At 28.7% G+C, this 27,804-nt stretch overlaps 1 non-coding gene across 4 annotated transcripts in view; it reads right to left on the reverse strand.

Annotated features, from left to right (window-relative positions):
* The window catches only part of LOC107442871 (uncharacterized), a 39,431-nt gene that overhangs the window by 9,429 nt on the left and 2,198 nt on the right, over positions 1-27,804 (reverse strand). The window contains exons 2-4 of one of the 4 annotated variants that reach the window (XR_011637152.1): positions 20,417-25,199; positions 13,774-16,883; positions 1,266-4,497 (exon numbers count right to left, since the gene is read on the reverse strand). This is a non-coding gene — a transcript (uncharacterized protein). Of the gene's footprint in view, positions 1-1,255; positions 16,884-20,416; positions 25,200-27,804 lie in introns of all 4 variants that reach the window. The other 3 variants (XR_011637151.1, XR_011637149.1, XR_011637150.1) reach the window with 3 other exon arrangements.

Genomic DNA, 27,804 nt, shown 5'->3' on the forward strand with positions numbered 1-27,804 from the left:
TTTAATAATTACATGTTTTGCACGAGTTTATATGCAATACTCTTATATTTAGATGTACATGTAATGGGTTTCTATTTGTATTTATTTTTAACGTATTACATTAAATGCGAACCAATTTATACACTAACGTAAAAAAATGCAGATCAGTTACAGTCACATAAAAACAATGCAGCTGTATAGTATCACCTAATAATTAAGATTTTACATGTTATCTTATAGTGCGTCTAATAAATTGGCCAGGTACTATATTAATTTTATGTGAAGCTTTCAGATACTGTTTCCTACAATTGATCACAATGATTCAGATGGATAAATTTAAATTAGTTTATTAAAAAGAATTCAGCAGTTAAATAAAACAACCTTACAATGAAATAAAAAAATAATTACATAAATAGGACTGTGTATAGAGATTAATAAAAAAAGCTATTTTAAAATAAGCTTATAATATTATAAAAAACAAAATATCAATTTTCAAGTTTAGTAGCAATAACTATAAGTTAAAAAAACTGATAGTTTTTGCTACTAAACTTGAAAATTGATATTTTGTTTTTTATAATATTATAAGCTTATTTTAAAATAGTTTTCTTTCACAACAATCAAAAAAAAAATTTTTTTTTATGGGTTGTTGTCCTTGAATAATTAAATATATCCTTGAAATAAATAAGAAATATGCATTTTTTAACATCATTAAAATCTCTGAAGTTGGGTAAAGATTTAAATATCATATTACAATTTAAAGTTATATGAATGTGTAGTGTGATAAAACTAAAATGATAGATTTATGGGGGGAAAGGCAACTGACAATGCCAACCTTCATCTATCAAAAGGTACCTTGTGATTGAATTTAGTTAGCAGGTCTTTAGTGAATTGATGTTTAATAATCATAATGGTAATTACGCCACATATTCATCACTTTACAACTGCACCATTAAGGACCAGTCTATTATAATGCATTTTTTTTATTTACAATTAAACATGTTCATTAAACATTGCTAGCCATGGCGGTAACTAATTTTAATCGACACTAAAAATAAATAAATAACAATTATATATTTTAATTCTGAATCTTTTTAAAACTTGAAAAAGATGTAGTTTGTTTATTAAATAAAGTTCATAACAGCTTTGTACAGTAATAAAAAAAAATTATCTTTAACAACTGCTCTTAAATGAGAATACAAAACGCTGAAAAATAAAATTTCCAACTTCTTAACATATACAATCTCTAATTTATAAACATTTATTTAAGACATAATACTTCTTTATACTTGAAACTGAAAACGTTTATCACATAGTGTTATATGGTGTTTCCGATCAATTTCAAAACTTTTGGTCCATGGATTAGCATATGACGTTTCAAATCACTTTTCTGTCGAAATCCTTTGTAACAGAATTTACATTCAAAAGGTCGTATTCCGGTATGAACCAGGACATGTTTCTTCATGTTAGTAATTATGTTACTAGTATAGTGACACACACAGCAGTTAAATACTTTTACAGTCTTGTTAAGTAACACGATATTAGAAATATAATATAAATCTTTAGTAGAGATATTACCACCTATAAAAAAAAATAAAAAATTTAAAATATTATTGTAGAAATTAAAAACAGCACTTATATTTTTAAACTATTCATCTAATTAAAATATGCTATTCCTCAGTTTTATTGTTAAAACCATTAAAAATCTAAAAAAAAAAAAAAAACTTCACACATTTTGTCTATCAATTTTATATTCAGGCTTTCTATAGAAATTATATCCTCCAATTAACCATGTTAAGACATGGAATTTTTATCAGTACATGAAAAAGAGCTTAAAATTAAATAAAACATTATCGTTACCTGAAGGTGAAACATTATTAACCTTCCTTAAAGACAAATTTGGATTGGAAATGATAAATGGTAGGAATGATCCAACAACCAAAGGGGGAACTACCATTGATGAAGTTTTAGCAAGAAATATTGAAAAAATAGAACTCAAACATTTCGTATTTTACTTTAGTTATCATAATCCCATTGTAAATGTTATAGATTTGGATATTTCGAAAATGATAATTAAAAGATGCGATCAATTGTGAATTGTAAGCAATGTTAATAAAGTTTGTCTTAAAGAAACAATATGATTTCACTAAAAATCAATTTCTACCCCTTCCTATTTTCATTTCCACATTACGAAGTTTCACTTCTTCCGCGCGGAGGGACTCCACGCACTATTTTTTATTATTTTTCTCTGATTGCATTTAATAATAATGGGTTTTCTTAAATTGAATTCCAGGTGAATTATGCATTTTTGAACGAAATTAAGGTTCTAGAGCTGGTTTAACAAAGATTTATGTTTTACATAACAACATATGACTGTATTATATGGCTACTTATAGTTGTTTATCTTTGAATCAATCAAGTGTGACTTAGCTTATATGGCAAAAGTATGTACTAAACTTATAAGAGAACAGTGTACTGCAATGTTTTTTTTTTGTGTGGTTACAGTCCATTAAAACTTGAAACGATTTCAGTCGTGGTCAGACATAGATAATATGAACAACTTTCTGTAAACACAAAATCTCAAGAAACTATCTCTACGCATTGATTAACTCTCGTAGATAGTTTCAACCCTTTGCAATACCTTATTTTGATGAAATTGGTTAGAAAATCAGAGATTTCTTTTTTAGATTTATTAAACTCTATAATAGATTTATTGAACTCTATACCACATAAATAAGTTTGGTAAAAAAGGTGAAAATAGAAATCCAAAAATTTTGTAAGCTAAATTTTTTTTTAAATAATTGAAAAAAATACCTGAAATTAGAGTAAGAAAAAAGTATATGGTAAACATTTATCCACAGAATGTTATCAATGTCTTAATAAAAATATCAATGCGAGATTTCGTTTATATATTTAAATTGTGTGAATATAAATACAAATCTCAAAATTTAAGTTAAAAATTGCGTAAATAAGAATCTCAATGTTTAATTTTAAAATCGCGTTAGTATAAAATCGTGTGAATATGAATCTCGATGTTTGATTTTAACATTGCATGAATACGAATCTCGATATTTGATTCTAAAAATGTTAAAATATGAATCTCAATGTTTGATTTTAAAATTGCATCAATACGAATTCCGATATATAATTTTTTAGCTAGTTGAATATTAATCATTATAGCGGCTGGATTTTAAATCAAGCAAATATGAATCGCGATGTGTGATTTAAATCATGGTAATTTAACTTTAAATCACGTTTGCATTGGCTGGAAAAAGCGTAAAAACAAATTTTTCTTGTTCTTCTCGGGAATTTGAAACAGTCTTTGAAGAAGCGGAATATTTTTTTCTTTTTAGTAATACTAAAACATTTTCCGCGCATATTATACGACTCTGGTCATGGTACGACACATTTAAGCATAACTAAAAAAAAATAAATAAATACAATTCTGAATCCTAAAAAAACTTCCACTTCATTTTTTTTGTAAATCAAAAACGATCAATATGATATCCTCCTGAGACCTGAGCTTTAAGCAATGACAGAAAATATGTAATATACTTGCAACAGAAGGAAGTAAAATCATGCATGCAATAAAATACTTTTTTCTTGGAAAGACAGAAGGATTTTTAATTAAACATAACATTTTGTTAATTACTTATAATTACATAAAAATATTTAAAACTTTAGTTTTAGCCCACTATAAGATACTTTTATAGACAATTTCTTCACATTTTAGTCACGGAATGAGATTCACAAGACTCAAATAAAACTTTTATTTATTTGAGTCATAAAACTTTTTTAAAATGTTCTTCGTATCAACTTTCTTACTGTTTTTATGATTTTTCTTTACAATCAAAATTTCTTACCCTCAAGAGTAAATCTAATTACAGCTTTACATAGACATGCAAAAAGAAAATCGAAATTTTAAAATTTTGCTTTTTTTAGTGATAAAATAGCACTAAATGTATTTGAAACTGAATCTTATATACACATTAAAGGGCTCTTAAAAGAAACACACAAAAGCAGGATATTGGCAGGAAAACCTTTATAAACCAGTAGCAATGTAATTGTATCATAATTTTACAAGGTGAAAACAGAATGGTTCACCCTTCAGTAATAAGATGTATTTAAAACAGTTCCCCAACTTTTTACTCATGTAATCTAGTTTAAAATCATTTTAGTAGTAACTCCATTATACACAAAATGTAAAAATTGTTTTCACATATAAAGTAATAAAAAAAGCTTGTGCAATATAAAGTTTATCCCATAGTAAATCCAATAAATCTCATTGTTTTGGCTCGTGGGTCAGCATATGACGCTGCAAATCACTTTTCTGTCGAAAACCTTTACAACAGAAATTACATTCAAAAGGTCGTATTCCAGTATGAACCAGGACATGTTTCTTCATGTTTGAAATTTTGTTACTAGTATAGTCACATACACAGCAGTTAAATACTTTTACATTCTTGTTAAATAACAACACATTTGACACATAATATAAATCTGGATTACTGAAATCAGCACCTACAAGAAAATAAATTTGAAATATTATTAAATGAATTAATAATAGAGCAGTGGATGCATAGGTTATTTTCAAATTATTTAAGTAAAGACCAAAATAATATAAAAGTATGTCTTGTCAAAAGCTCGACTCAAAAGAGTCAGTAGCATATAATTTTGATTCCATTAACTAAAGTAAGAAGAACATACAGTCTTACAATACTTAAAATATATTTTAATAGAGGTTCAATTAAATGGATAATGCTTTTAATTATAGAATTGATAAATTTAGTACTTTGTCTTACATAGTTTTGTTCCCCTCATTAATGAAAATACTCCACTTTTCAAAAGAGGAAACATGGAGAAAAATTATATATAAAATAAAATGGATATTAAAATGAGTAAAATTAATAAATTATAAAACTTTAAGGATGTTATACATTTCAAGTAACTCTATAATATTAAAAGAATACAGTAGGAATGTTTCGCGGAAAAAATTATTCTGAAATAAAAAAAAAGTTTAAGAAAAATGATTTAAAAGGCAACATTATAAGAATGAAAATTACTTGAAGAATATTGCTTTGTTACTAGTTTTCTAAATACAAAACCTCTTAAGTGGTGGAAATAAGATCTTTAATTAATGAAGTTTTTGATTACTAGAATTTTATACAGAAAAACTGATCCTTAAAAGTTACAGTTGGGTAGGTAGGCACTTTATTTACGTCACACTAGAGCTGCACGATTGGCGATGATCCGGGAAGCATCCCTGAATATAATCCGAAGACATGCCATTGCAATTTTGATCCATTACAGAGAAGATGGCTCCCCTGTTTTGGTAGAACGATGACCAGTGAGCGAAGTCGAGCACATTACAGTAGAGCAGTTTAACGAGGACCAATGCTGCACACCGTTGGTCCCTACGCAGGCTGATCAAAGTTGTCATCCACCTGCTTATTGACCGCAGCCAGTGATGCTTGATTTGGGTGTTCTACCGGGAAACGTAGCTTTAGGATCAGTCCACTGCAGGGCTTAAAAAGTTACATTACTTGGGCTTCACCAACTAGTGCTGATCACTCTCTTATAGAAACTGGTTATTTTGTCAAAAAAGTACTAGTCCAATCATTTACCTATTAACACACATAATCTATAAGATAAACATTTGTGTCTACATCAAAACATAGTAAGTTAAAAATCACTTTGGATCTGATGCAACTGTGATATCCTAAAACCAAAGTGGCAAGTAAAAGGAGAAAATACTGCTTGGCTGTTAGTAACTTAAAAATCTGGTTTTCATATATATAATTTCAATCTGCTAATTTCTTTTGGGTGCATAGCCAAATCTTTCGACAAAAAATAAGCACCTATAAAGTACATTTTAAGCATTCAAAAAACATTCTTAAGCACTATACACATTAACAAAATGCAAAATAACTACTAAAGACTTTACATGATCATGATAAAAATTAGCCATTTGAAGGCAAGATATATTCCAAGATATATTGGAATGAAATATCACAATAACAAAAGCATTTCATTCATCAAGGCTTTTTTGGATTTAGTAAAAGAATATGGTTTTAAATTTCCTCCTTTATTTATTGAGAAAAAGTTCATTAAATTTCCTCCTCTATTATAAATTTTTTTTTTTTTGTAATTTATGAAAAATCCTCTATATAAAAGCTTAGGATATGTGCAATATATTTTATAACTATATTCTCAAATACTGTTATTACATGTGCAAGAAAAAAAAAATTACTGTTCAGTTTCTTGAAAGAAAGAAATTGTTGATCTCTAAAATGGAATAGCTAACCCTTGATAATCAGCAAAAAAATTTACTACAATATGTAATATGAGAACTTTGTCATCAAAAACAACAAAAATTGTGATAAACAGTCATTAAAAGTTTGGTTAGAATACTTATTCATAAATTAAAAAATATTATACTGTATTAATCCACCAAGGTCTCCTGGGAAAAATTGCACTAAAAATTTCCTGCTACGCAAGTAAACTAAACCAGATTTTGAAAAATATAGCTCACATATACATCACTATTATACAACAGTGTTTATATTGAGCATCATTGTAGGTATATTCATAAGGTAGGTATCATTATGTAAAAATATCTATCATATATTGCAATATATATTAGATTGCAAATATATATTATGTTGTAAATATTATATTGCAATATATTATGCAAATATTATTTTGCAAGATATTTCTATAGTCAGGAAGTGGAACAAAATTATCTACAATTGCAAGGAAGGGCATAAACTAAACCAGATTTTGAAAAATATAGCTCACATATACACACCACTGTTATACAATATACAACAGTGATTACATTGAGCATCACTGTAGGTATATCCATCAGGTAGGTATCATTATGTAGGAATATTTATCATATATCAAGATAGATTATTTTATGTTGCAAACATATATTACGATATATTGCAAATATATATTGCGATATATTACGTTTCAAATATTATTTTGCAAAATAATATTTCTCAAATCAGGAAGTGCGACAAAATAATCTACTATTGCAAGGAAGGGCCTAAACTAAACCAGATTTTGAAAAATATAGCTCACATATACACACCACTGTTATACAATATACAACAGTGATTACATTGAGCATCACTGTAGGTATATCCATCAGGTAGGTATCATTATGTAGGAATATTTATCATATATCAAGATAGATTATTTTATGTTGCAAACATATATTACGATATATTGCAAATATATATTGCGATATATTACGTTTCAAATATTATTTTGCAAAATAATATTTCTCAAATCAGGAAGTGCGACAAAATAATCTACTATTGCAAGGAAGGGCCTAAACTAAACCAGATTTTGAAAAATATAGCTCACATATACACACCACTGTTATACAATATACAACAGTGATTACATTGAGCATCACTGTAGGTATATCCATCAGGTAGGTATCATTATGTAGGAATATTTATCATATATCAAGATAGATTATTTTATGTTGCAAACATATATTACGATATATTGCAAATATATATTGCGATATATTACGTTTCAAATATTATTTTGCAAAATAATATTTCTCAAATCAGGAAGTGCGACAAAATAATCTACTATTACGAGGAAAGGCCTAAACTAAACCAGATTTTGAAAAATATAGCTCACATGCACACACCACTGTTATACAATATACAACAGTGATTACATTGAGCATCACTGTAGGTATATCCATCAGGTAGGTATCATTATGTAGGAATATTTATCATATATCGAGATAGATTATTTTATGTTGCAAACATATATTACGATATATTGCAAATATATATTGCGATATATTACGTTTCAAATATTATTTTGCAAAATAATATTTCTCAAATCAGGAAGTGGGACAAAATAATCTACTATTGCAAGGAAGGGCCTAAACTAAACCAGATTTTGAAAAATATAGCTCACATACACACACCACTGTTATACAATATACAATTATACAACAGTGATTACATTGAGCATCACTGTAGGTATATCCATCAGGTAGGTATCATTATGTAGGAATATTTATCATATATCGCGATATATTATTTTATGTTGCAAACATATATTGCGATATATTACGTTTTATATATTATTTTGCAAAATAGTATTTCTCAAATCAGGAAGTGGGACAAAATAATCTACTATTGCAAGAATGGGCCTAAACTAAACCAGACTTTGAAAAATATAGCTCACATAAACATCACTGTTATAAAACAGTGTTTAAATTGAACATCACTATAGGTATATCATCAGGTAGGTATCATTATGCAAGAATATTCATCATCGCTCCATTTAGTCAGAATACTAATTCATGAATGACACTTTGAGCAGTGTCACACTGCATAGGTACTTCTATAAACTAGTCTTTTCATTCATATTCATTTTGATCAGTCATAATATTTTATAACCAGGTTTACGATCACTAATGTTCAACTCCGCAGCCTTGGTATTTTTAACCAATCTAGAAGACAAGGAAACTGCTGGATCATTACTCCCAGAGGTATGATTTGTTATGGGAACATGAAGAACTTTGTGACTGAACAGTTTTAACATGCATCAGTCACCATTTACTACATGGGGAGTCTTTGGCTGGCGGGGATTGAACACACAACCTCTTGGACATGGGCCCGGTTCCCTACCAACCAGGCTATCCTGGCCCTATCAGTATAGTATTTTATATTAAAACTGTCGTTGAACAGCTGACCTAATTTTTGGGTTTACGAATACTAATGTTCAACTCCGCATCCTTGTAATTTTGAACTCCTGGATCAAGTATTGGAATAAATTTGCCTTCGTGGAGGACTTTTTGATGGAACTAGCCCGCATTTGTATTAGAGAGAAGACCATGAGAACCTCTCACGGCTAGTCTGACGGCAAAGGGACTCTAATCCATGATCGGTCTACCACTGAGGATATTTCAGCCAGCACTGCAGTTGGCGCAAGCCGGATTCGTATCGACAAGCCACGACTCGGATTTAAACCCAGTTCAACTCATCGGAAGGTGAACACTTTATTCCCTGAGCCATCCAGGCTCATCAGTATAATATTGCAATAATACAGCCAGGGACTGGTGGGCGGCAGAGGAGGATTTAGCCCCTCTGGATTAGCCAGCTTAGGATTTAGGAGAGTAACAGAAGCGTCAACTTCAAAGAAATAAAAAAACTTTAATTGAATATGTAATATGTTTTTAAATTCTAATATTATGCCGATGTTCTTGTATTTTTTAGGGGGAAAAGACACTAATTATTTTTTTTTCTTCATTTTTCATAAATCATAATATTAAAAAAAAATCAAGAAATCCGTAGCAGTAACTACCGAAAAAAAAGATCGATGGCAAAATCACGCAAATCGGACTCTTCAGAAAGGGGTTACAAAATGCGTGTTTTCATTTTGAGACTCAGTTGTTGCAATAAATAATACAGTATTAAAAATATTTGATTTTAAAAGCTATGTAGAAATCAATACATAGTAATAACTGATTGCATAAAAAAGTTGAAAGAAAATTTCTGCAGAAAAGAAAACCAAAACTTTTTACTTCATTATTCTCAAATGAGAACAGAAAAATCACAAACATTTTCCCTCCACTCCGATGCGCGAGAAAGGTACCTTTGAATATAATTCTGAAGGAAGGAAAAAATCTTTCAAAAATTTCTGCAGAAAAGAAAAACAAATTTTTTTATTTCCCAATGGAAAAGTCTTTCTGCGAGAACTCGATAACGTTCTGCGGTCTTGTTGCCACGGGGGTTGAAAGTATAATGTGATACTGACTGATAATATTTCTTCTACAAAATTATTGTTTAAATTGCTGAGGAAGGAGAAAAATATATATTTCTTCTTTGTGGAAATGTCTTGTGCTAATCTGACTATCTTTACCTTCACAATTATAATTTGCTCCTATTTTTGCAGATTGTGTCACTCCTGCCCGCCAACTTTTTATAACAACAAAATCTCTCATCGGTAAAGTTGTTTACCCTCTTCATAGTTGCTGTCTTTGTGAATATTCTTCCCTTAAAATGTCTAATGTTAAGGCACACATTAAAACTCACACTGGTGAAAAACCTTTTAAATGTACTATTTGTGGGAATTCATTTTCTCAAAAAAGCATATATATATATATGCACCATTAACGTTCTGCCACAATGTCACCACGATTCTGCCATAGGGGTGAGTTAAGTGTGACTTATTTATTCTGAGATATTTAACTAAATGGGGCACTAATGGATATTCATAAACTTTTTATGATTTCACTCTCATTACCAAATAGAAAGGGAAAAAATCTTTTATTCATATTTAGTGCAATTTTCAATGAAAAAAAAAAACAGATTATAATTTACAAAGATACACATAACAAAAGAATTCAATCAAATACTTTTTCAATAAGTATACAGGAGAAAAAAAACATTGCAATTAGAAATTAACAGTTAATATTCAACACGATTTAGATCAATAAAACCTATACTTAAATTATTAAATTTTTATAATTATAATCATTAAGGAATGATAGTTATGAAATATAACTGAAACGAAAAACAATATTTACATAATTCAGGTCTAATATTTCAAATCAGCTATGATAAGTAAACTACAATAAACAAAAATCCATAATTATAGATAATAGGGTAATGTAGGAAACTGCATTATTTCAAGTTTCAATATAAATGAACATATTAAATTGAAAGAAACAAACAAATTATTTGTATCACAATTGCTTTAAAAAAATATTACAATTATTAATAATCACTTCAATTTATTCCACTAATGTTCAACCCAATTTAATACAGCTTGTCAAATATAAAAATAATTATTTTACTTATCCTTGTACGTAACACTTAAAATCAAGTGATAGTCACATAAAATAAATATAATACAATATTCAGACCTCATACAAAGCAATCAATCAAATACTCAAAATTTATTGAAAATTCAATTATATTAAGTAAATTTAACATAAAAAAAGACAAGGCCAATCATTTTTTGTCTCTCTTTAATTCGAAAAATAACTTACCTGAAATGTTCTGACCTTTCATAATTTGATACAATTTAAGTGCTTATTTAATCATTCACATGTTCAGGTGCGATTGTGAACCCAACTCAAAAATCCTGAAAATTTCTTGAGTAAAATCATAAACAACACATTTCAAAAATTTAATGTCTTCATAAATTTAAATCATTTGATATTTTCCCATCATGAAATTCTAAATAAATTATATGCAGCTCAATTAAAATTAATAATTACGTATAACTATACTTTTATCACTAGTTAGATATATTACTCTACCAGAAAAAATATTTCCAAATGAAAGAGATGTCAAGTAGATATTCTAGTTATAAGATTTTTAAATGAAATATTCAAGAATTTTTTTCCATAAATGTGAGTGATGATTTCTTGAAATTCCTGAACTTTGGATTTCCGGAAAGCAACCAGCAAAAAATCCGGATTTTTTCTGGAGCACCATCATTTCTGCATGTTAGAAACATATCTATATATACATACATATATATATACACATACTTATCTATATATACATATATAAGAAAAATGGCACCATAGATATTTCACAACTTCAGGTAGTTTTTGTACAACATGCCCTTAAGTATACCAAAAGTATAAGGTACAAAAATATAAGGTATCCAAGTTTTATTATAAAAACAAGAGTATTTCAACATATCTATAATTAGTATTTATAGAGAAAAGGAGACTCAATAATCTAATCAAGTTTATAATATGTTTTTATTAAATTAATTATGATTATATTTTAAGATTCTGGATGTCTAATCTATAGACAAACAATCATGGAATAGCTAAATTGGCCCTTTCAGTCTTTCTAGGTGTATGCAGTAATGTTCAGTCTTTCAAGTGTTAAATAAAATAGACTCAATAAGAGTTAAAATAATAAAGCATATAATTAGGTGTATACCACAAATTTTCGTAAAATCAACATCTAGTTTCAACTAACTAGACAAGTTAGTTAAAAATATGCAAAAAAATAATTTGTATAGAAATTGTTAAATACATACAACTCACTTTTCCCCTACAGCTTCACGAGTACATTTATTAACAAAAATGCACCTATTTCACTAAATTTTTAATTGATATGAAGGGATTAAATGTAGCATATATACAGGTTATATAAGGGATTACTAAAATATTTTTCAACATACACTAACATTATCTGATTGAAAACTTTATTTGAATATAAAATAAGTCAATGTGCTTCAAAAATAGGCAACTTATTCTTTTGAAAACTGATTCCCTTGTCAACCTCATTAATTCCTCCCCACCTCTTCACAATGTGTGGAAATGCATTTTATTCCCCTGATTTGCCTCTCGACTACTGTGATTTCTTCTGTTCTGTTTTTCATCTTTTTTTCTTGTGCCTGTGGTTTTCTTAGTTTTGTTTCCCACCTTTATTTTTTCATTTCTTGTTGATAATTTCACATCATTCTTATTTATACATTCATGTCTGGCAAGTCTGGAAAATGGACATCTATTTTTGAAGCTTATGGACTGTTATCTCATATTTATTTATTTCAATCGGGTAACGTTACTGCTCCAGTTTCTTGGGATTATTTATTTGATATCCTCGTGAACTTTGATAGCTTCAAAACCTTGTTATGTCAAAAAAATATTTTTCGCCTTAGCATTACATATCCACCTAATGTTAATTTGAATTCCTATGTTGATGGGTGTCATCTCCAAATCTTGCTATGTCAAAAAATTTTCAAAATAGAAAATTATTTTTTTTGGAAAAATCGCAATGTAAATTCATTGTAAACCAATTCTTTTCTATTTAATGCACAATTATTTTTGCTTTACTGTTAAAAATAAAATTATCATTGTTGTATTTAGACTTATAGTCAACTATCATCATATTTAATAGTTATTCTTATGTTTCACGACTCTAATTTTTAGAGTAATATTTTACAATATATTTTTGTTAACTTTTTAGAAACGTATTTAGATCTGAACTTGTCAACTCAAAAACTCGCTATCTCAAAACATTTTTATCGCCCCTTCCATTTTGAGATATCAAGAGTATACTGCATTGTGTGGCTATTGTTGCGAATCCGTCACCTCCATCTAGCGGACAAAACCAAAACTCATTTTAGCTGTAGCCAAACTGATAAGCTTATGTATTATTATTGTTTTTCAAATACGAAGGAAGGGAAGGAACAAAGGGAGCAACCGCTTCGATTAAAATATTTACTTCTATGCTTTAATTGTAATTATCTTTATTAAAGTTTTCCTATTATTCTTTTTAATAGTTAATAATTGAGTCTCAACGAGAAGTAGGTATCTATTAACAGGAAAAATACGGTCAGACCCGAAGAGAAGAAGTGATTTAAAGAAGAGGTAAGCTTTTACCCAAATTATATTTTACTGGCTTTAAATCAAAAAAGTATCTCTTTTTTAATAGCTATGAAGTGAACTCCTCCAGACTAAAAGTCTGGGACTGTCTGCTGCTATGGTAACAAGCGAGAGCACAGTTCTAATGGGCGTGCAATAGAGAAATGAAGGTGTAGATTGGTTTACTCACGCTGACCAATACAAGATCAAGTCAAAACTATTCACCCACACCCCTATTTGAAGTGACTTTTCCTCATAACCATGGTACCCGCAACAACGGAGCTCTTCTGAAAGCCATACTATACATTAACATTATTTGCAACATTCAGCATAATATACAACATAAAATACAAACTTTCAGAGATTATGTTTCATATACATGTGATGCTTTAAAGTACTCTTATTGGTAAATACTTTACCACAATCATCGCACTTAAAAGGTTTTTCACCAGTGTGCACACGCATATGCTGTTTCACGCACCATCGATAATTAGAAGTGTAAGGGCAGAATGGGCACTGGTAAACTTTGCACGAGACTTTAGAGCCATCATCACTAATAATTGTCCTTCGAAATGATATGCACGTTTCTTTAGGTGCCATTGCAGGTGCTAAAATTAAAAATACATACTTAAATAAGAAATACAATTTTCTGCATCCAAATTGCTTTTTGTATAAAAATATATAAAACTGACCGATTTCTATAAATAGGAATAAAAACAACTGAAATAACTTTATTGGTAAGGTGTTTTGCTATTTAACCACTTTCCTTACCAATTTTTTAGAAAAAAAAATGCATAAAACCAACATATTATTTTTACTTCATTAATAAATACAAGGAACAAAAACAAAAGGTAACACACAAGTTCTAAGTTGAAATTTTAATTTTTTTAAGCGTAAAAAATATTTAATTTGTCATCAGTTTAGCATTCCTAAATTATCTCTGGCAAATGAAAAAAGTATTTGTATATGTTCAAATTTTCATAATCTGTAAAATCATCTGCATTACTTTCACTCGCGAACGTAATTTTTTCCTTTTCTTTTTTTGTTTGTAAATTCATCAACCATCGTATATACAATTAGACAAAACACGCCTGCAGTCCCAGAAATAGCAAAACTCCCAAACAAAAATTGGCAAACTTCCAATCAAAGCAGATTATTATTATTTTTTTGTTTTGCTTCCGGTTGAGTAAAAACGAGATAAAACAAAACGTATTGACGAAATCTGCCATTCCCGTGTTTACTCGGGATAACAAATATTTGCAATATATACATACCTGAGTTAATTCAGGATAATCAGGTAAGCGAGGAAAGACAAAAATTTGGAAACAGAGTTTAGTTATCGAGTGATCATTAGAACATGCTCAAACAGGTAAACAAGTTTTAATATTTTTCACTCCCCATTCTTCACCAATTATTTAATAGCAATTTTTTGTTTCTTTCTCTTTTTAATGTGAATATCATTTTGACAAAGCTCTTAAAAATACACATAAAGTGCAGTAATTTTAGAATATCACACATTTTAATTTCAAGGCGCCGTTTTACACAGTCTGAAATAAAACTTTGTTATGTTAGGAGTAATTTGATTCCATAGTCTGCCTCACTCATTTCTAGATATAAAGCACACATGCAAGAAATGTGTGCAAATGTGTAAAAAATAAACCATTATGACAAACATATGTGCAAAAACAAACCCTATGTATGGAAAAATTTATATTTATTTTGTAATTTTTTTTTATCTGGAAATAAGCACATATTAGAGTTTCTTAAACATTTAATCTCACATATTGAACAAATAGCAATATTGATCTTGTTTATAAAATAAATCTAGACATTTAAAATTGCTTGTTATTATCTGATTGATTCAAAGGGAAAAAAATATATTGTATTTTACAATAGTATGCAAATTTTTATTTTGCCCCTTTCTGCTGGCTTTCTAGGTGGTTGTTTAGATTTTTTTAATGCTAACTTGGGCATTGGTTGGGAACCTTGATATTATACTTGAACAATCCAACTTTTGTGACAAAACACATACAATTTTAAAAATGAAACCAAGATGTAAAATACATGCTTTGAACTAAAAGGAATAGTACACTATCTGGACAAAAGTATGCGAACATGTTATGATGGTGGGAACATAATGGTGTTTGAAAACATGAATTCTTAGATGTCTGTGGACACTCCCAATTCTATGGCAATATTTCAGGGAAGGCCCATTTTTCTGCAGGCTTCATTCACACATCGAGACTTGGGTTGGACTGGCCTTCTAAGAGCCTTGATCTATATCTCATAGAACACCTCTGGGACGAATTAGAGCGCAGATTACGACATAGCCAGACAAATCGACCCTCTTCACTGCAACGCACTTACTTCAGCTGTGATGGAAGTCCTATCAAAGACTGGTGGAAAGTGTGCAGGCTGTCATCGATGCAATCATCAGGTTAATATGTGCCTCAGGACATTTTAACTCAGTACCAGTGGCATAGTTTTGAGGGTTTGGGGGACGAAATCCCCACCGAAATTAAACAATTAATGAACTACTGTATGTGAAGTAGGATGTAGATGCATAAAAAAGTTTTTCATTTTTTTTTGTAATTTAAATGTTTAGAATATACATACTATATATATATATGAAGGAGGGTATCCAATAACCCCCCTCGAACATACAGGGTATCTGCTACATTTTAAATTCATGACTCATTCCAAGAATTTTATTCTAAAAATACTTTTCTCGTTCATTGGAAAGGAAAGAAACAGTCTCTATTTTTCTGTTCTCATTTCGGAATTAAAAAAAATTTCCCAATGAGTGGCTTGCTTCAGCTAGAATTTCAAATTGATAAAAAAAAAAAAAAAAAACAATAACAAAAATTCTAAAATTACAGAAGTTTAAAAATTTATTCGCTCTAAAAATGATGTTTTTTCTTTCATTTTTTGAAAGAGCATCATTTTTAAAGAACGTGATATATATAGTCATATTTTATATTTTAAAAAATATGACCGTGAGTGGGGATTTTGTTACACATTCGGAGCACAATGAAATTCAGATATTCGGAACACAATGAAATATGGGGGGACAAAATTCCATTTTAANATGGGGGGGGGGGTAAATTCCATTTTAAAAATTAAGATTTTTCGGTGACCTAAATCCATGACTTTATATGATTTACAAAAAAATAAATAGTTAAAATCATGACAAATTTTGCTCAATCGCAAAATTCATGATTTTCTAGGTGTCCTGAAAATACATACTGTATCTTGAGAAAAAATTAATTTTTTTCTTATTTTAGTAAATGTTTTCGGAACATGTGAGTTTTCAAATTAACTTTTTGAGAAAAACTTCGTCCACAATGGTCGCACACAAATGGCTTTTCACCAGTATGTACACGTATGTGTCTTTTGATTCCAAACAATGAGTAAGCTGAAAAATTGCAACATTGGCAACGGTATAGGGTGGTGAGTTGGCCACTTATTACTACATTATCAGTATAGAAAATCTCTTGATCACAACTTAATGCAGGAGCCTTGACTGAACCTAAAATTAAAGAAAAAAATTGGTTTAGAACAATAATAAAATTTTGGTGCACAAATAATTAGCAATACATAAAAGAATGTCATTTTTAGTTAATAAACACTCGATTACTTACATCAGTCATTCTAGAAAAATTATGTTTTTTTCCTACAAGTAAATTAATGAAAGTATTTATATATAATATTATATATACTTTTTATAATTTTTCCACTCTTAAACGGCATGAACATCTTTGACAAGGATAGTCCTGTCTCTGACAATTTTAAAGTAAGTAGGAAGTTTAATGACTATTAAAATTCTTAATTAACAAAAGAAATCAAGTTAAATATTAACTTACAAAAGGAAATAAAAGCTAACAATTAAAATAAGCAATGCAATTAATAGTTATAAAAACAAATTAACAAAGGATAACTGACAAAAATAAGCTAACAATTAATAATTAACAAAACAAAAAAAAGTTAACAAGGAATCACAAAAAATAACAATGAATGTAAAAAAAAACTAACAATTAATAACTATCAAAAGCAAGCTAACAATTAATAAATAGCAACAAAAAAAACACTCAAATTAACAGTTAACTTGCAATTAATCCCTTAATAAATTTACTGTTGTTTTTGTAGTACATATTCTTTTATTTCACATTCAAAATTATTATCGTAAACTATTTTACATTATATTATAGTGTATTAAAGGTAATTAAACAACTTTAAAACTTATTTTTTTCTGTGTATGCCATTAAATTTCGAAATTGTTAAAAGTGTGCTGCGACAAAAAAAAAGGGTTGAAAATCACTGACAAAGATGAAATGTTGCAAATATGAATCCATTATTGCAATGAATCGTTAATGTGGTGAAGATACACAATGGCAGTATATTAATGTCATTATCCATATTTAATGTAGGACCTTAAAGCATCATATTATCATGATACTTTCAAAACAGTTTGCTTTAATTTAGTATTTCCAATATTTAGAACTATTCTAAGTTTGCTGTTTAAATCACTATTACTTAGATCTAAGAAAAATTGTGAAAAATCATATTTTATACTTTCAAAGTTTTTGTAAAAAAAAAAAAATCAATTATTTTTTGTGACAGAATACAACTTTCCATAAAAATTTGCATTATATTATCAAAATACAGTAGAAACATCAATTAACCATAATAATTTAAACCAAACCTACTTCCAGCAATTAAAATCTCCAGATTACAGAAGCTCATCTTTTTAATCATCCACTTTCATTAACAAACTCTGATAGTCAGGATAATGATAATTATGTATAACATAACAAGTTTACTTTCAGAAGAAGGGGGAAAAGCTTAAGAATCGACAAAACAGGTATTTCAATGAAGAAAGTGCGGATAATAGCTGCTCTATAATGAGTTCTTTTTTTAATAACAAGTTAAAAATATAACTGTACAAAACAATAAACCATATTTTAAATATTAGAGACAATTTAACGAAATAATGCTTTGCAAGAAAATAATTTAAAAAACATTTTTGTTTTAACTGAGATAAAACCTTTACATTTTTAATTAGCCAAAAATCCCACTCAATTTGTTACTGATATTAACATTTTAAATAGAATAACAGACATACAATTACAAATTATCATATTTATAATAAATGAACAAAACACAAAAGAAAAAATTATAAAACATACAAAACACATACCAAACTATAGAATTTTAAATATATATATAAAAACAAAGATAACAAGTAAAAATATTTTAGCAAGAGAAATAGATTTGCAATATGTTTTTATGAACAGATTAGAATAACAGAGTTTTTGATATCAGAACAAGTAAAAATTCAATTTTGAAAAAAAAAAAAAAAAAAAAAAAAAAAAAAAAAGAAGCCTACTGGTTAATAGTTTTTTTTAATTCATACATTATAAAAAAGTAGTTTTAATTACTTAAAGTTATTCATGTAACATGATACAACATTGACATGGTAGTCATTGTTTTACCTATACTAAGGATGATGAACAGAGTATAAAATAAACAAGTGAACACTCTGAACAACTTTTGATCCAATCATCAGATTATAACAATCCTCTACCTCATATTAGGACCATATTTTGAGGATCAAGAACCCAAATCTTTAAAAAAAAAATTTATTCAGAGAAAGTACTTTTTTGAGTCTAATTTTATAACTTAAAATAATACCTGTATTTATTAAACAGTATATTTAAGGCTAGGCTTTTCAAAGCATTAAGATTGTCTTAGTACGAGAATATCTGATTCGTAAGTCATTCATGTGTTTCATTTTTTTTGTAGCACACTTTACATTATGAACCATCCATTATTGCTGTCCGAACTGTGTAGGGGTCAGGGAACTGGCTTTGTATCAGAAAGGTTCTGGGTTCGAATTTCGGACAAATCCCGGATGTTCTTTCATTCTTTATACTATCGCTCTTTATTGCTAGAGAGGGGTGATTATGAGCCCAACTGAAAAATTTTTGAGTAAAATAATTAATTAAACACTTAAAAAAATTAATATCTTTCTAAATTTAAATCATTGATATTTTCAAGACATGAAATTCTTAAAAAATTATATGCAGCATAATTTAAGTTAATAATTATGTATAAGTTTACTTTTATCTCTAATCACATAGCTTATTCTGCCAGAAAAAATACTTACAAATGAAAGAGTTGCCAAGTATAAATTTTAGTTCTAATATTTTAAAATAAAATAAAAAATTTTTTTTTATGCATAAATGTGATCGATGATTTCGTGAAACTTCTAAACCTTAGATTCCAGATCGTTGGCTCACCTAATAGGGTGCCCCTGAAAGAGTGACCAACAAATATACCCTTCAGATGCCAATATTGACAAAATGTAATTCCCCAGGTGGGCATTGGAAAAAAAAACATTATGAACCAAAGTGAATGGGTGAAATTAAAGTGAATGTCCTATTTAATTAATTAGGTATATGCTCAATCTCAATAAAATTTTAGAATATTTGCATGTAATAGAATAATTTTTCTGGGCAAATCTGAAATTGGCTGAAAATACAAAATAATTCATTTATGATTGTGCTATAATTATTGTGAAAAGACCGGTGTGAAATCCCATTATTGCCACAGTTGCCCCAAAATAGCAGATGGATTGTGTAAATTTTTTATATTCTGTAACATTTTGAAGTGACAAAGCTTTTAAGCAAGCAATGACATAATATTTTTAAACAAATTATGATACATTAAAGCAATGATCACATTACATCATTTGTGTAAACAGTAGAGAAAAAAATGCTACGATGCATCTTTATGATATTTTGAAGCGTGGATCTTCATATTGGATTTTTGGGAGAAAGATTAGATAATTATTGTGAAAAGATACACGCAAAACACCATTATTGCCACAGCTGCACCAAAATAACAGATGGATTATGTAAATATTTTATATCCTACAATATTTTGAAGTAGTTAACGTTTTAAACAAGCAATGATATATTTTTAAACAAATTATGGTACATTAACACAATTATCACATTACATCATTTATGTAAACAATTATGACGAAAAATGCTACAATACATTTTTATGATATTTTGAAGCGTGGATATTCATGTTGGATTTTTGGGAGAAAGATTTTTCACAGAATGGGCACTTGAAAGGTTTTTCGCCGGTGTGTTTCCTAATATGCTGTTTAATATGTGATGCATCTGAAGTTGTGTAATTGCAAATCATGCAACTATGGAATCGGTAATTATTGCCATTAATGACCTTAATGGATGTTGTATAGAGCCCACAATCAAAGATGTCTGAAAATGAGAAATTTTATTAATTTGAGTATTAGTTATAATATGATAACAAAATTAACACTGGACACAATTTTGAATAATGGTAACAATAGTATGCAGAGAAAAATGCTATGATTAGCAAAATACAATGTAACAGAGTGCATAAATGCAAAATTGAGAAACAAAATACAGAATATTTTCATAAGTACTTCAACCTTCTCTCAAGTATGGCCCGACTTAGCCTACTAACCTACTTCAGTAATGAAGAACCGAACTTTATGGAGGTATTTAAATTTTTCACCTCATTATTGATAACAAGAAAGTTGACTAGAACCTAAATAGCAATAAAGTGCGCCCCCCCCCCTCCAATGGTCAGATAAAAATCATTCTTTCCTTTTTATTGATTTTCTGACAATTCTATGTTCATCATGCTGAAGGCTGTTTTCTGATTGTTAACTTTGTCCTCTAGTTGCAAAAAGTTTGTATCCTAATCCTTGCTAACATGAAGGTGGAATTCAGCTAAATTTTCGCAATTACGATGGCCCAATTAAGCCAATTAGAAGCCTGCATTTTTGAAAACATATCACATTTTGCGATATGTAAAAATACAGGATTTTGACTGGCCAAATTTGTCCATCTTAATTCAGCTAAATTTCGCCCCTAGAAAGCCATGGATTTAGGAATTTAGATTGCGTTTTTACAATAGATTAATAAAGAAGCAAACAAAAAACTGACAGATTTTACACTGTACTGATAGTTTGTTTAAAAGACGTTTACTAAGGTAGGAAACGTAAAATAAACTTCCTATTCGATTTGGGGTTCCCTATGATGTGGGGGGCCTGAGGCAACTGCCCCTGCCTTAATCAGGCTCTACTGTCAAGGCCTATGTCCATAACAAGCAATTATTGCCATTAATGATTATGATTGAAATTGCACAAAGATGCTTGAAAACGAAAAATCCTATAAGTTTGAATTATCATATGGTAACAAAATTAACACATATTTGAAAAATTTTAACTTTTACACAGTGAAACCTTAATCGAGCAATTCTCCCGAGACCATTCATTATAAATGACAGATATGAGTTAACGACAAATGTACCTCAACATGTAATTTCAAGTAATGACTTGTAAATAAATGAGAATAATTCCATGCAAATTAAGAAATTTACAATAACTAAAAAAAAATTTAAAAGAAAAAAAAATGTGCTTCCTATAAAAATATTTACAAAGCAAAAGAAAGCTAAATTCAATCATTTACTTATTTAAAAATATTTGGATATTTCAGTTTAAATGCTTCTTTTTACAAACAAAGCAATAAATTTTGCACATTTGACAGGTTTGGAATTTTTGTGTGAATACAGAAAAATCCTTATTGTTCCAAAATGCTTTGAGGTCTTCTGCAATAATTTTAACAAACTTAAACACATTTTTATCACCCCAAAAACTCAATGCACAGAAAATAAAGTATTTTTAAACGGAGTTGGTGATTGTCAAGTATATTTAGAGAAATTAGTTGAGTACCTAAAAGCTTCATTTTAATGTAGAAAAATTGATTTCGGTTAATTTTCTAAGCTTTCCCTGTGATAAACTATTCGAATTATTGGTGTTTGCATGATAATCAATCACTATTTATAGAAAAAAAATGCTCACTTTTTACACGAAAAAATATTTATTTTGAAAAATATATAATGCAATGTTGTTTGCTCTTAGTTTTTTCTTAATACAATTTATAAAAGATATGAATCTCAAGGGCTCCGTGAGGGCTTGGTACTGCTTCTTCAGCTATTTTGTGAACCAACAATACCAAAAGTTACAACATTTTGTGGTGACAATTTGGGTAAAGTATAGTGGGACAATTGTTACAATTTAGTACTAATACATTTTTACAACTAAGGCCTATCCCAAATCATCACCAACACATACAAATAAAGTAAGATAAAAATATCTGTCTAAAAATAATGATCACAAGGGATATAATTTACTTAAGCAACATTTAATGATGATCAACTCAATTATCAAGATTAACTCATGAAAATAAATTTGACCATGTGGCATAATAAAATAAGGTCATTACAAATTGTACTATACTAAATCAACATGTGACAAACAGATTTGAAGAATCTCTAAGAAAAGGGAATCACTGCTGGAGTTAATAAAATCTAAAGTCACTTATCTTGCACACGTGCTTGAAATGTTGAGGAGCTGATAGACTATTTGTAAGTATCAGGATATTATTCGCTGGATATATCTTAATTGTTCAGTCCTGTTGCAGCAATTGTTTCAGGGTAGATGTATATTTATTCTTCAGAACTTTCTACCAAAAAATATCTTTTTCCTCTTTTTCTGCCAGCTAGTCCAGTCTTCCCCCTCTCTTCCTCACCTCTCTCCTGCCCCTCTTCACAGGTTCTCAAACCTTACACAAAAATTGGCAGACCAAAACTGCTTAATTTATTTACAGAGAGGCTATCTAAAACAGTCAGAAATAGGCTCACTGATAGTCATAAAAAGGAAAGAGAGTTGTAGCAACACTACAATTTTCATCACTTAATTCATAAACACTAATCGTGTTGTTTGAGATGTTTTACCCAAACTGTAATGCATCCCCATTTTCTTCTTCATCACTACCATGAAGAGTTACTGTTTTTCCTCTCAAAATGAAACAATGTGAATATTTTCTTAAATATCAGTAGAATAGATGAGGGAATTTGTCCTTTTCAAAAACTATTTTTAAATTACAATCAAATCAGTTACAAAAACAATTTAACTATTGTAATATTATACTGTAAGAGCAATATTTGTGACAGGATCATTAAAACAAGATGATAAATACCAGGGATATCTTAGTAGCATGCAGGGCACAAAGATGTTTTAGACCAGTATAACAAGCCATGTTTAAAAACTAAATAACTTCTCATATATAATTAAATTAAAAAGCATAAAGGTATACAAAAAAAAGATTCAAAAGGTATGAATTATTTTGTCAAACTAAACAGTTATTAAAACATCTTTCAATACCCAAGTACCTAAAATTTTAACGAGCACCTAAAATAATCCTTGGAAAGTAGAAAAATAGATTTCGGCTGCCTTTTTAAGTTTTTTGGATGACAAACTATTCAAATTATTGCTGTTTGCATGATAATCACGATCTGTAGAGAAAAAAATGCAGACTTCATACAAAGGAATATATTTATTTTAAAAAATATATAAGGCAATGTAGTTTATTTGTTACTTTTTTTTCTCAATACAATTTATAAAGAGTTAGATTCTCAAGGGCCTGCTAAGTCCCTTGGGCCCCCAGGCACTGCCTGGATGTGCCCATGCGTAATGGCGGTACTGATAAATACAGGAAAACAAAAAATGCGGGAATGACAGATTGAGGTTTGATTGTAAGAAATATATTAGTCGCAACAAAAATTAATGCAGAAGAGTGCAAAAACAGTATAAAAATTCTAAGCTGTATAGACAATGAGGGAAATTCTCTTCTTGTTTATATTTTGACGTTTCCACAAATATCAATTTAATTTCATCTGTGCTATAAAACTTCAATAGGTATTTTTACTCTTTATCATAATTATGGATTTTTTGTACTAGATAAAGTTTGATGTTTGAAACTTGAAAAACTAACTACCTGCAATATTTCATGTTGAAAATAAAGCTAATATAATATTTTCAGGAGTAAAAGTTACTCTGCTATGCAAGTCTCTTAATTTTTACTTAAAAAAAGATATATTTCTTTGGGTATTGGATGTACAAGTTTGTCTCAACTTGACATTCAATGAAAATGGCATTTTTATTTCAAGAACACAAAATTCCTTAACAAAATATTTCACACGCTTTTTTTAATTTTTTTAATTTGAGTAGTCATGGCTGTGTTTGTCATATAGATCACAATTTTAGCTAAGCATAATTTAAAGCAGAAATTGTGTGAAAATGAAAATTTTGAGAAAAAATGTGAGAACAAAAATAAAACAAAAGATTCCGGGTTCAAAAATTCGATTACAGGAAAGGTACACTAATAATAAAGGCTAATGCCATGAACTGTTTTTAAAATAATTGTAATAATATAGAAGTAATTAAATAATATACAACAACTATTAACACTGATATTCATTTTAACATAACAAAATTATAACATTTATGATGGTATTTGATATATACATACACATATATATATGCATACAAATATATATATATATATACATACAACACAATTAATGATTTAATTAGTGATTAATGAGAGCATGATTAAATTTTTAGTAAATGTTGCCAATGACAGGGAAAAAAACTTGCTCTAAGTTTTTGACAGTTCGCTTTCGAATGAGGTGAACCAAGTTTGAATCCTAGTGATGGCTGCTCGATACGAATTCCGCATCTGGCTCGCACTGACCTCAGTGCTGACGTGAAATATACTCAGTGGTAGACACATCATGGGTTAAAGTCCCCTTGCTGTCAGGCTAACCATGGAAGGTTCTCGTAGTCTCTCTCCATTTACAGCAGATGAGGGTTAGTTCCTTCAAAAAGTCCTCCGAGAAGGCAAATTTCTCCCAATACTTGATTTAGGAATTCCCTTGTTTTCTGGATTGGGTTTAAAATTATAAGACTAAGGAGTGGAACATTAGTTGTAAGCCCAAAAATTGGGTGGGCTGTTTAAAGACAGTTATAAAAGTTTATTACACCAGGGGTGATTGTGAACCCAAGTCAAAATTCCGGAAAATTTCTTGAGTAAAAAAAAAAAAAAAAACAGTTTAAATTGAAAATAATTTAAACAAGGTTTTTTTTCCCCTTTTTCTCAATCTTTCTTAGTTTACTTAAAATATATTTAAAATTTTACACATACCTATGATAACCTGGAGAAGTAATTGAAATTTACAAAAAATATGTCTTTTTTTCTTGAGTTCATGATTATATTAACTATTTACTGATAAAAAATTAATATTAATCATGAATATAAAGTATCTGACTCTCCCTTACAAACAAATAAAATAAACTGTGTTTTTAAGTTTCACCTTTGAAAATTTGATTTCCGGAAACTTTTGTGATCAATGATTTCTTGAAACGTCTGGACCTTCGATCTCCGGAAACTTCCGGATCACGGTTAGCGAAAAATCCGGAAATCCGGATTTTTTCCGGAGCACAATCAGCCCTGTTACACTTAACAGCAGATTTTTTACATGTCATGTCGAAAACAAGTTTTTCATGTTAAAAACCAAACCCTGGGTTGAATACGAAGAGTTGATGAAGAGTTTAATGCCACAAAAGCTACAGGTGTCTATACTACACCAAAACAAGTGGCTACACTGCATGAAAATAAAATTATCTAAATTAAATTCGACAAAAAAGAGAAAAGCAGAAAGATTAGTGGGGTGCACATGAGTCAAAACACGTTTTCATTGATAACCTACTTGTACCTAACCTTTTTGATAACCTACTTGTCACCTGTTTTTTGATTTTTTGTCACCTATTTTTTGATAACTTATTTGTCACCTGCTTTCTGATTTTTTGTCACTTATTTTTTATAATGTTTCAAATAAATATTATTCAAATATATGTACTAAATTTTAAGTAAATTTAAAAAGAAATAAGGGATTTCTTAAGGCGAGGTGCAAATAAACAATATTTTTTATAAATAAAATCTCATACTTGACGCAAGTAAATAACTAGTTTATTAATTAAAAAAATATTTGTTTCAACCTAGTTTATTTATGATTCTATACAATTAAAAATTGAAACATGATATCTAACAAATCTCACAATTAAATTAAAAAAGAATTTAAATGGTTTAAATTTATAACAGAAATATAAAACAATATTCTATAAAGAAACACATACAGTAATTTTTAAATTTATAATTTTTTAATGAGCAATGTTCTAACTTAATAATAATTAAAAGCAATGTTGCATTTTATGCGTACATAAAAGGTTTAAATTATTTATGCATAACTAGCAAAAAATATGAATATGTAATAATAAAATAGAGTACCTTTAAATCATATAATCTAATAATTGGAATTTCACATACTGATATGCAATGATTTAAAAGTCCTACAGTTTTATATACTTATTAATTATTCCTACTAATCCTGATTCACAATATTGCATTTTTGAAATGCAAATATTGTTTTTTAACTAGTTGTAAATTAGAAATAGAAAATTTTGAATTTAGCTTAGAAAACCATCTGATAATATTTTCAATATAATGATAAAAAAAAAAAACTTTTTAATCATAGGGTATAAAAAAGGTCCATAATTAATGGTTATTTTTTGTAGCCAAAATCCATAAACAAAGAGGGTTGAAGAAAAAAGGTCACCAAGAAGCAACAATTAAAAAAAAACATAAATTCTGAATATTCATTTATTGTTAAAAACAGTGTTTTGAGTTTAATTTTTTTTGAAAAGAACATAAAATTTTCTGTATGACATCACTTTTAAATATTAAAAGTTTTCTTTTAATTTAAAAGTTTTGATTTTAAAAACAGATTACAATATTTTCCAGCAAACAACCCAACTTAACATACTTTTCTGGCACCGAACAACTACATATTAGATAAGTGTACTATGGTAACATAAATAGAAAAGTAGATACACAAAACTTCTAGAAAATGAAATTTTAAAAGTGTAAAAAAAGTGTTCTTTCACTTCTGTATAACCTAGAGATCCTATATCTATAATAATTAGAGGGTTAAGATGAGCAGCTTGAAAACTGCTCAGTTTGGGCTGCAGAAGAAGATAACAGAGTTGGTTACAAAACTTGGCGAAGTTTTTCCCAAACTTTCCTTTCTTATTCCACCTTAATTGTATCAAGCTATGTTTCGTTTTTTACCAACCTTAAAACCGTTTTTTTACCAACCGTTAAAAGGACATACTAAACTACACAAAAATAGCTAAAAATTTTGGACAACTGGATAGAGCTAAACATTTGCACAACCCTAGGAACTCCTACAATCTTAATAATATGTGGTTTATCATTTATAATCCTCAATACAAAAAAGGAAAAAAAAATTATTGTAGGAAAAATTTGAGACCATTAATCAATTCTTCACAAAAAGTTTTATCAATATGGGCACAACACCAAATATTTTATCGAAAAAATAGACCTTTAACAAAAAATTTTATTGTGAGTAGGGATTCAGCAAAATATTTCTTATTTTTAAAATAGGCTCTTTATTCCTTCTTATTTTTT

Source organism: Parasteatoda tepidariorum, chromosome 7 (genome assembly GCF_043381705.1).
Source record: "Parasteatoda tepidariorum isolate YZ-2023 chromosome 7, CAS_Ptep_4.0, whole genome shotgun sequence".
Classification (NCBI taxonomy): domain Eukaryota; kingdom Metazoa; phylum Arthropoda; class Arachnida; order Araneae; family Theridiidae; genus Parasteatoda; species Parasteatoda tepidariorum.